We start from the raw sequence: 12677 nt of genomic DNA on the forward strand, positions 1-12677 counted from the left end.
GGAAGGGATGTGAAGGGTAAACAAAAGTAGGAGGCTGCAATGCTTGGTAAGAAATGTACGCATTATCCTGCCCATGTAAATGTAACCCCTCTGTACAGTATCTTCACACATAAAATAAAATAAAAAAAAGAAAAAAATTGCTAGTTGTGGAGCTGTGGCTCAAATGGTAGTACACTAATTTGAACACAGAAACTCAGGAACCGTGCCCAGGTCTTCAGTTCAAGTACCATCACTAGAATTCACAAACACACACACGCGCGCGCACACACACACACACACACACACACACACAGTCACCCAAAGTATGGAAATTATTAATTCTACTAATTTTATTTCATCTTTGTTAGGCAAAATTATGAAACTGTTAGAAATGTTTTGAAATATATTAAAACTGCTTTTCTGAGATCAAGTCAAAGTGTAAAAAAATGAGTGCTAGGAAATGTACTTGCAAGAGGGTTTGTGATCAGGTGGAAAGAGGTAGAAGAATATATAGAGAAAATGAATAGAATGCAGGTAAGAATGCACTACGTATGCCACAGAACTGAGAAAAATAAGGGAAGGGTAGGTCGAAGGGGGACTGACATATCTCAAGATGCATTGTACGCATGAATCGCTTTGATGTAACAGCAAAAATATCAAAATATAACTTAAAAATTAACAAACATGGGTTAGGAAGGTGGCTCAGTGGTAAAGTGCTTGCCTTGCATGCATGAGGCCCTGGGTTCTATTTCTCAGCACCACAGACGCAGAAAAAGCCGGGAGTGGTACTGTGGCTCAAGTGGGAGAGTGTTCCCCTTGAGCTGAAGAGCAGAGGGACAGCGCCAGGACCCAGAGTTCAGGTCCCATGAAAGGCCAAAAAAAATTGTTAACAAACATGAAGGAAAGTGTGGTGTGAGTGGAGTGAGAATTTTAAAAAGGATGACATTGAAGAGCTATTGTATGCATAAACTGTTTTGTGGAATGGCAACTCCTTTGTACAACGACCAAGAGAAAATAAAAACCTATTTTTAAAAACTGCTCCTTTGGGTATAGAAAAGCTCAGAAATTGAGAGAGATTCCTAAATTTCTAAAATTCTAATCTTAAATTCCTCAATATCCTGTCACTTTGGCCAAAGTAAATAACCCTGTAAGCAGAGTTTTTTTATTTTGTAAATAATCACAGGAGTAAAGTACAGACTTCATTTCCCATTTTGATCTTGCTGAGAGTAATCTAGATGATGTCAATTGCTTCTGTTCAGTTATAACTACTGAAGAATTTCTCTAATGAGGAATGTGTAATTTTTTTGTATTTGCTTACCTTACTGCTCATTAGATCATTTTCACCTGTTTAATATAATCCCTACACAGTTATCCATTGCCTGGAAAATAGAATGACTTTTCAATCCCCCAAATTCACCTGTAGTGTTCACTAATAGGAACTATTAATAGATAGACAAATGTCTATCTCTCCATTAGAGAACCAAAAAAATGCAAGGTAATGCTGGTCTACCTTGAAACTAAGGACAAACTCCAAGAAAGACATCCTAGGACAAAAAAATTGAGACAAGTATCCAATGTCAAAAAATTTAATTATGAGAATAATTAGTTAACCCATTAAGGAAAATATGAGCTAAGGAATTGATACTAATATTTTAATGAGGAATAGCTTATTCATATGGTATGATATGGCTTCTCCTCCAAGTCTTCTTTATTATAAAGGTGGAGAGTGCCAGCTCAGCTGAGAATTCTGACACCATCTTCATCCTAGTTCAAAGTACAACTCATCATAGTACACAGGAAAAGAGACTGCTGGGAGATATTGAGATGCTTTCAAATCGTTCAAGGTGAACGTCCAATATGTATTTACACTTCAGAAGAGTCTGGGTTGGAGGAATGTATTGTGCACTATGTCATTCTTCTATCTAGTGACATGAACATATTTCATGTTCTGACATCATATGTATGCATATTAATAAAGTTCTGATATAATATGTTCACAATTACATAATCTGTTAGTAATTTACTTTCCTATGTTGACGTTGGCTAGTTAGAATGATTTAATATAAAACTTTCTTGTATGTATAAACTTAACAGGAGAATACAGACCATTACAGTTTTGATTCTGAACTTTCAGTACTCTTATAATCAATCCTATTAAGATATGGTATTTTGTCTTTTATCAGTTTAAATCCTCTTGCTCGTTGTTAACATACTTTTTTTCTCACCCTTGCTGAAGCTTTATACAGGATCCACAGCACCATGCTGGATGCTCAGAGCTCTGGTTACAGGATTCCCCAAAAAAGTTTCTGGAGTGATTCAGATTAGTGAGGACATCAAGAAAGTGCCACCACAAACACTCCTCTTCATCATGTTTCTGGGAGTTGAGATTGGAGGTTTAGATAAGAGATATCCTTAAGAACTAAAACTTGATTTGGGGCATATAGAATAAAACAAATCGTCTATATTATTCTGAACGTTGATAAATTGGAAAAACACTTCCCAAATACATTTTAATGCGACCAATGGTGCAATATGCAGCCATTCTCTATTCCTGATGGAAAGTGTCTTTAAGGAATTGATGATTTTTCTATCTCTAATCTATTTGACTGTAAGTATAGGAAAGATGGTCACCAGGAACATCAAGTCAAGCCAGTCTTTTAAAAAGTTCCAACCAGAAGAATGGCTTAGTCTAGGACCAGAAGAAAATAGATCCTGCTCCTACGCTGCTCATCCAGGGACGATTTTCTTGGATGTCTGGGTCCCTTGTGGGTTCCAAATAGAGTATTTGGGACAGATTTCACACTGACCATCACCAGCCTCCCTGTGATTCACATAACCAATTATTACTCTCCACACTTTTGTAAACTTCCCTCTCAGCCCTTCAGCCTCTGCCACAAACGTCACAGAAAGTAAGTCAGAGATTTTGCTGCCACAGCTGTGTCATCCTTGCTCAGTCCTGCTTTCTCCCATGGTCCTTGTTTGCATCAGTGGCTGAGATCCTGCATAATCATGGAAGAATAGGTAGTGGCAAGGGAAGATGAAGTAGAACAATCTATCTATATAATATTTGAAAATAAGCTTCACCATGAACATTATTATGGGACACGATCCCTTTTCTGTCTATTTAGAATGTTTCTCATCTTTGGAACTGTTACTTAACAGGGGAAACTGAAGCTTCAAATCCTTGTGAACATAGGGTTAATGTGTTCATGCTCTTACAAACTGTCTCTTCCCTATGCCCAATAAAACAGAAATTCTCACATTCTTATTTTTGTTTTTAATTGCATTTTCTTCTGATATTCCATCATGACTGTAATATAGGGTAAAGACAAGCTGTCGTGCAGTTACCCCGTCTTTGCTTATTACACCAATGGCAATAGGCAAGGAGAAGAAAGCTGGGCAAAATGCCCCGGTGTTATTACTCATTTAGAGACTCAAATGAAGCTGACCTTAGTAGCTTATTTCAAAATTATTTGGTTTGACCCGTATATGTCTCCTATGTCCATTCACTTTATGTCTTTGCAACTTATAACAGGTGGTCCAAGATCCCCTTTCCATTTGTAGAAAATGTAATAAGCTAACTAATAATTCTGTTTAATGTACATTTTTCTGACACTAATTTCTTCTTCATTATCTATACAACTAAATTTTAATTTAAAAAATTTAACTGTAATTTTAAATAATTTGGATGTCCACACATGTTATACATAGGTAATCTTCAACTTACGATGGTTTGCATTCCAATGAATCAATAATTGTTTTTCTTTTTTCTTTCCACTATCTACAAAGCAGTATGTGCTCAGTAGCAAACTAGATTCATATTTTCAATGCTTATCTTTCAATGGGTGATTGATACATAGTACTAATACTCTTCCTTGATACCTATCAGTGGTACCAAGCCACAATTTCCATATATACTTGTAAATATATATGCATATATATCTAGCCTAATCACAAAAGAAAACAACCACTACATCACAGTATATCATAAATATCCAATGATTATAAAAATAGGCTTTTGTTAGATGTTTTACCCAACATCAGAATAATGGAAGTGTTCAGAGGCATTTAGGATCGCTTGCCTACCTAAAATGGTTCTGTAGGAAATTTGTATTAGATGCATTGTTTTTGTTGGTCGTGGGGCTTGAACTCAGCCTGGGTTCTCTCCCTCAGTTGTTCAGCTCAAGACTAGCTCTCTACCACTTGAGCCACAGTGCCATTTTGGCTGTCTGAGTGGTTTATCGGAGATAAGAGTCTCACCGACTTTCCTGCCTGGGATGGCTTTGAACTGTGATCCTCAGATCTTAGCCTCCTGAATAGCTAATATTACAAGTCATGCAGGCCATTGTAATACAAGCCACTGGCACCCAGCTTGAATTATATGCATTTTTGACAAATGATATATCCAACCTACAATAGATTTATCTGGATGTAATGATAGTGATTATAATAATTTTCACTCTATGCTTGAATTTTTTAAAACCTTATAATTGACATACTATAACACCTTAATAGACTCTAACTATCTTTCTGCATATGTATATTGTATGTGTATGAAAATAGATGAATAATTCCTCCTTAAGTTGATGACCACCCACAGTGGGCAGCATTCGCAATGTAGGCTATTCTTTTTTAAATCCATGGCAATTTATTTTTATCAGAGTTAATCTATTCCTGATCTCTCAGAATCATTTGAAATGTTGTTCAGGTCAATTCTTTAATACATTGGTAACTGATTTCCTCCTCACATTGTTATATTGTGTCTTTCCATTATGGTTGTCTCCATTTTCCCCAAGTGTTATAAGTACTACTCATCTTTTAAAAAATATTTATTTTATTGTGATTATTTTATTGGGATTATAATTATATGAATCAGATGAGTACAGTGATAATGGATAATGAGATAATTTTGTATTATCTCTTCTGTTCCCTCACTCTCTCCCAGTCCTGCCCTCATGTCTCCACCTATGAAATATATAAAGTTGTGTAGTTCACTTCCATCCATGTCCAGTGAGCTCCACTGCTGCCCCTATTCACAATTATTACCTTGAATTCTGTATTCAATTATACAATTCTGTATTCCCTCAACCCTCCTGAGTATGTACACTTGAATTCACCATATATAAAGAAAACAGAATCATCAAAAATTGAAAGAAGAAAGACAGATCTTTTGTTATGTATCATTGACTTCATTGAGATATATATATATATGTATATATATAATTTTATATACATATGAAGAGGCATGTATACATTCTGCCTAATTCTTTCTCTCCTAAGAGTATTCTCTTTTGGTCTGATTTTGTGTACATATTTAGAATTCTGTATGATTTATCATCATAATGTTGTCTTTTCCCAAACCATCTATATCTAGACTTCTCTTGGGCTCTTACACCAAAACCAACCTGTCCTCCTTTTGAACATTCCTTCTAGCAGGTGGCAGGATTTACACCACAGTATCCAGTGAAGAACATTAGGGGTAGGGCTGGCAACATTGTAACAATAGGCTCTTGATATATTTAGCCAGTGATTTCTCCAGGCCCTTCACCTGCAGACCTCTGGGACACCAGAGTTAGCTTGTGGAAGTTCAAGATAGTAGAAATTTATTCTTTTCACAGGTAGAAAAAGCTCTCACAGGCCTCTGGCCCAAAGCAATTTTTCTGGTTAGGAGGATAAGCTATCAGTCTGCCTCCCTCTCCTCAATACCAGTTACAGACAACTTCTCTGAGCTGATCTAGCTTTGAGATTGCTAATATTCACAGACAGAAAGGAGAGTGTGGGTATCATCCTATTTATTTGCAAGGGTTAGAACATAATGAAGACCCAGAGAAGATATCATAACACTGGCAGATCAATGAGAAAGAAACAACATAAATATAAAGCCATTGTCTCAATGTCCTTTCTCTTACTCACTGCTTTGGTTCTGACCACCTTCACGTGAGACTACATACTTCTTAATTATTAATGTTCCACGTGAGGAAGCAGATTTTAGATAAATTAGTATCCTTGCTTTTTTGAATTATTGTATGTCATCGTAAGATTATTAAACATAGCATGTATTTTGTCTTCTAAACACTTTCACAACAATTTCCCTGAGTTACAGTGAAAGATTAGAGTTATGGCTTTAAAGAAGTGCTTCAGTGTGCCTCATCAGCTACAACCTTAGTACCTAGTAATAGGCATGGGTATCAGAAGAAATCAATGTTCTCCCAACCAACAGCTGGAAGATGGAACATATCAACTTCAGAGGAATACTACATTTTTTAAAAGGCTAGGGTCACTGTAATCCAGGTACTGTAAGGAAGACAGCAATTGGCACGAAAGAGCCTTACTGCCTAGCTAGCCTGCTTTCCTGATTTGGTCTCTTGCCTGTTAAAACCGGGACAAGTTAGAGACATCATCTCTCCGCACCATTGCTGACTGGGAGGTTAGCGTTTTACTTTCATCCTCAATAATAAGGCCATGGATGAGATCATCAACTAAAATTCCAAAGGTAAATGACTGAATGTTGACCTCAGTTCCAATTGTTGTACTGGGACAACGTAATTGGGTGTTGTGGGAATAACTCATATGGTGACTAATGTTAAAAGTGTTTGAAGGAAAGAATAGAAAATAAAAGGGAAGAATATTGGGGAAAAACTCTTTTAATCAAAGTGTATTGCTTAAAATTCCCTGCTTTAGCTTGGTGGTTTGGCCCTTGTTAAGGAAAAGAGGAACTAGATTGGGATAGGAGAGGATTTGTAAGTTGTAAGGTTTTATCTTAAACTGATTTCTTTCCAAGATGGGTATATTTTCATGTTACTTGTATACTGTCCTTAGTTCAAAATTACCTGATTTAAATAAATTCTGCACAATTAAAACTAGTCATTTCTAGTATATTGTGAACTTGAGTTCAACCAATATGGGGAGAGGGGCAGGGCCTACTACATTAGAATTAAATACATGAGTACAGTGTGTACTCTGTGGGCTTGTATGCCAGACTTTTGGCTGACGGTGCAATTTTTGCAGAAACAAACATTGCCTTGCTGAGACAAAAAAAAGCCATCATTCTGATAGCCTGACAGAATCTCTGATAAGGACACAATATAATAACACAGGAGATTCTAAGAGTAAGTTTTTGGTTTTGGTTTTGGTTTTCTAGTACCTGATACAGCAGCCTGTGGCAAATTCTGTTGTATTCACAATTGGTGAATACAACACTTTTAGACTAGGTTTATATTAACTCTGCTGTAATCATGAAGGCATATAAAATAGGCATTGGATATGTGGGACCTCAGTAACATTGGTGATTCTAAAAACCACAATTATATGTCTCCCTGAATAATTCATGCAATATGTTCCAACATAGTTTAATCACAGCCATTCTAAGATAGAAGTTGAATTTCACCACCATCAATATACAAACAGATTATTAAAATTCTTATTACTGCCCTGATTGGTCAGAATACCACAGGGTTTAACTACTAAAAATCCTTCAAAACCTCAAAACACAGCTTCAGAATCCACTTGGTGTGAAGAATCATGGAGTGCAAGATATGATCACAACTCCTCTAAAATAATATTTTTGTTTTTGTATATGAATAAACAACAAAAGACATAAGACCTAAAGTCACAAAACTATTACTTCAGAGAAAAAATAACTAGCAAAGTATGATGAAGATCCCGAGTGATTCTACAAAGGAAATTAGTCACACATTGTTTTCAGAAAATCACTTAGGCATGGAAATATAGAAATTATCAATACTGAAACACTCTTCAAAAATAAATGTACTCATTATTTGAACTATGTAATGGTAACACTTCTGGACATCAATTTTACAAAAAAATAAATTTTTAAAAAGTCTTAAAAATTGCTCTCCCAATGGAAATTTAAATGATAGCGATAGTAATTCTAAAGCAATTTATATCTGTAATCAATTAAAAATTGTAAGATGAAAATTCAATTACTAGAACATGTATTCATATACATCTTTCAGAAGACATGCACCATAGAGCCTGAAAATAATAAAACATTGCTAAGTGACAGTAAAGAAAGCCTAAATAAATAGTAATGCTAGTGACATTCTAAAGGGACACCATAATTGCTACTATCTCCAGTGAAACTCGGAATAGTTGGACAGCAGCTATTACTTAAGGTTGGTAAAATCAGGAAAGCTTTGAAGTTTCAGTATCAAACTGATAAAATGTCTTCTGAAAATAAAGATGATAGAGAGTAATACTCTATCAGTAAACACATGTATACTGACACATTGTGTCATTTAAGTACAGGAATGTTTGTCTAGGATCCATTCTTTCCAAGTCTGAACTATGGTACTGTGAAAAGCTGAAAATTGAAACAGAGTTTTCTTTTTTCCTACAAGACAACAGATGTCATCTACCAGTGACAAGAAAGGCTGCCTAACACATATCCTCTGCCCTGACTAGCGAGCCCAGGGCACCAAGTCTATATGCCTTCAGGATTTAGTAGTTCCTCCTGCTAATGCTCCAGTTCTCCCTCTGCCCCAGTGTCTGCCTGCTGGGATCGGTGCATATGACATCACTTTCTTCTCTCTGCTATATCTGGGAGGATGCCTCATGCAGAAACTCTCCAGAAAATGAGAGAGAAAAAGGTAGAAATAACTGCACTTGATGAGCTGATGATAGAGAATGGATAGGTGACAGCCAAGCACCACCCTTGTCCTACTTAGCATTAATAACAAAGTCAAACGATGACAAGAGCGATGTGTAAGCCATCCTGTAGTTTTGTGATTTCACTAGGTCCATCTTTTAGCAATATTTTATTTGTCCATTTTTGCATACAGAAGATATGAGAGTTTATTTTCTGTAGTTTTATAAGAAAATAGATCCTAAAATCTGATTCCACACTTGAGGTTTTCTTGTGCATGTTCGGTCCAATGACTTTCTACACAATTTATTATAACATTAAATTTATAAATTACTTTATTAGTTTTTTGCATTTAATTGTTTGTAAGTCCAAATTGAACAAAATTGTCTTAAGTTTATATTTCATTACCAGGCCATAAACATATTCACTTTATTTGGGCCTCCATTAATCTAGATGTATTCTTATACTTTAATACTTTATGTACAAACTATTACAAAAAATAAATGATTTTGCTATTTCACATGTAAATGCCATATCTTCCTTTATTCTTGATTTAATGCATTTGGAGAATCTTAGTATAATTTTGGATACAGGAGGCCATATTGTTCATTTCACTTTTCTATAAAACCTGAAGCCGATGTATTACTGAGTGTCATGAAGATTCATCAAGTATCAGTCAGAGCTCCTAAGGACTCTAGGATCTTCACAATTTATGATGTATAAGAAGCAATGTTAAGGGTAAATGGATTGTAAAACCACATATCAAGCTATATACTTCCTATTGCTGATAATAACTGAATCTCCACACCACATGGACAGTAACATTAGGTATTCTTGGTAAGATGAGGGGCTCGGGTTTACATGGGTCTCTCCTCTCATCAACACTGAAGAAATTATTAGGATGTTAATTCCTGAGATGGGTTAATTTTGGTGGATATACATAGGTCTCCTCCTTAGCTTCAAGTTGATAATGAGACACATCCTGTCTAGTAGAGTCAGCATAAACATATCCAATACTACGATACCATCATTGCCTGATAATACAGCTAAAAATGATGTAGAACTTTAAATCCTCCCTGAAACTAGATTCTGCCTGGATTTTTTATAACCAGTTCCCATGAAAGTTTGGCATCAAGAAACACAATAGGATAATTTTACTTAGGCACCAATGTCATAATCATTATTAAGCATCAGAGAGTCTCCAGGCTCTAGGGTGTGGACACTGAAGGCAAACAGGTTTGATGTTCCTACGGTGATCAACTAAAATGGGGAAAAACTCAAAGAATAGATGTGACATTAGCGATGATCAAATCTATGTCCAAATTTTACCCATACCCAAACTCATCTCGATGTTTCTCTACCTGCACTAGCTTGACGAAGGTTCCAGACTCATTGCTAGATATAAATGGTCAGCTTGATGTGCCTCCTTCCTACTATGTGGGAAAAAGAAAACAAAATACTGAACAACAACAACAAAAATAGGCATTTATTGAGAATGGAGAAGTTGTACAGAGAGTACAAAGTTGTTTGCTAAAGTGAAATGGTTGGAAGTTTCCGGGAAGATGGCGGAGGAAAAGCTGGAGGCTAAACAAGCTCTCACATAGAAAGTAGTTTTAGAATTCCAGTGAATAGTCCTAAGCCAGAGAATCACACCAAGTGTGCCATCACAGGTCAGAGAGTTAGGCCAGAGAGGGAAAATCCAGGCAAGGAGACAGCTCTGAGCACTTGCCAGCAGCTGCCACAGTGGCAGCAGTGGTGAGGGTGGCAGCTGCAGTCACCATACCTGAAAAACAGAGTCCGGGACAAAGGAGCCAGACTCAGTGGGTGAGCGGATTCTACTCAACACCAGCAAGAACCAACAAGGAGCAGACATCTTCATCCTGCCGTTCGCAGACTAGAGACAACCCAGGAACCAAGACTCGGCGTGAGTAGAAGCCTAAAGTCCTCACTCCTTCTCAGGGACCAGAGAAGGGAAGGCCACCCCTCCCCACCCAGTACTGGAGACCTCCATCTTGGATACCGACAAAGCTCCAGGGAACTGCTAGCTCCAACTCAGGCCTTGGAAGAAAACTAAAGTTCTTTAGCAGGTCACATGAACTTAAACTGACCTGCCAGACTCAGCTCCACCCAGGGAAAAGTCACCCAGCTCGGATGCCAGCCCCAGGAGTTGCTTTCTTTACTGGGTAATCAGAGCCAGAGGCTGCCCCTCCCTTTAGCAGCTTTGACAATCAATTGAAATTAAGTAAACATAAACCCTGAGAATGGCTCCAGGCTGAGTTCTGTGAGTTTCTCACAAACTAGCCCCTGGGAAAAGCTACTGTTTGCTGAAAGGCCTCAATTCTACCCAGAACCTAGCCTCATCACAGCATCTCCAAACTTGAGGAAAAAGCCAACTCCCTCTTTTGTGATACTAAAAGCAGATCTCCCTCCCATTGAACTAACCTGGGAGGAGGATGGCAAAATCCTGAAAAAGCAGAGCATTTTTCTGCCTGTTCAAACAAACTGACTTAAAAAACCAACCAAGACACAGGAAATTCAAACACCACAAGCAGACCAGAGATTCCATCAAGAGGTTGGTTACGGACACAAGGGAGATACAGGATTTTTCCCACCCCTCACAAGAAAATCAAAGAACTTTTTATTTTCTTTTTTTGTACCTTTTATAAATTTTTTTTTCTTTTCTAAAACTTTTTTTAATTTTTACTTTTTTTGAAAAAAAATGTTTTCTTGTAACTTTTTTCCTCTTATAATTTTTATTGTAGGGGTATATGTGTTTGTGCGTTTTTCTTTTTTTTTCTTCCTTTTAAAAAAATTTTCTTTAGTTTTTTGTTTAGCTCTACTGAACTTCTGCTTGCTGAGTCCCATGGTGTTGATACTAACGATTCAATGTCCAAGTTCAAATACAAGTCAATTCAATTGTTGCACTTGTTCCATTCCATAGGAATCAGATGGTGAATACAGCCATAAAGGCAAAGAGGTATTGTTGAAAACAAGAGCACAAGTAGTCAATGAGTACTTTGACAACATGTGCCTAGTATGTAAGTCCGAGCCAGAGCCATCACCCTACCATTGTACCTCTAAGTGTCACTCAGGACCCCTACTACTTTGCCAAACATCACATATTTGACATCTCATAGGGAACACACATCCTAGGTAACCAACTACCTGGTCGCCATTAAATTCTCAGAATTAATGATGACCTTATTCTTTTTTTCATAAACTGCTAAGAAAAAGTCTGAGAGGATGAACCATTTGCATTCGCTACTAAATCTGGACTTAATCAGATGGAATAGGACCAGCTTTATAAATATTGGAGTAAAAATCCACAATTAAGACATGGGGACTGCATACTGATAATCCTAAAGATTGTTATGTCACAATTCCACCACCAGAGGACAAGCCATCTTCACACTCAACAAAGACCCAGAGTTCAGATCTTGAAAGATCATTACAGAGGTGGCTATGATTTATTTGTCATGTCCTGGTTGGCCTTAGCAGATGAGGTAACTGTGCAGGTGTTGGTCAGGAACAAAGAGAAAACACCTGTAGATGTTACATTGGCTGCTGTTAGATAAGTACTTACTGGGCAAGATAAAGTTGCGGTATACTTCCCTCCTGTTTTAGAGTAATAGCATGAATTCCCAAAATAACAAAGATTAATAACTTTGGAGGAGCATATTAAATGTTTTGGCACTGAGCCAGCAGAAGAAAGAAAGAAAGAAAGAAAGAAAGAAAGAAAGAAAGAAAGAAAGAAAGAAAGAAAGAAAGAAAGAAAGAAAGAAGAAAGAGAAAGAAAGAAAGAAAGAAATAATACTTTGTGGCCTAAAATGTGGTCTATTTTAGAAAACGTTCCATGTGCTGCTGAGAAAAACGTGTATTCTGATGTTGCTGGGTGAAATGTTTTGTAGATGTCTGTTAAGTCTAGTTGATCTATGCAGCTGTTTAGATCTGCGGTTTCTCCGTTGAGTTTTTGCCGAGTTGATCTATCTCATGGGGAGAGTGGTGTGTTAAAATCCCCAACAATTAATGTCTTTGGATCTATATGGGATTTGAGGGAAAGTAGTGTTTCTTTGATAAATTTGGGTGCTCCATT

This window comes from Dipodomys ordii, unplaced genomic scaffold (assembly GCF_000151885.1).
Source record: "Dipodomys ordii isolate 6190 unplaced genomic scaffold, Dord_2.0 Scaffold237, whole genome shotgun sequence".
NCBI lineage: Eukaryota > Metazoa > Chordata > Mammalia > Rodentia > Heteromyidae > Dipodomys > Dipodomys ordii.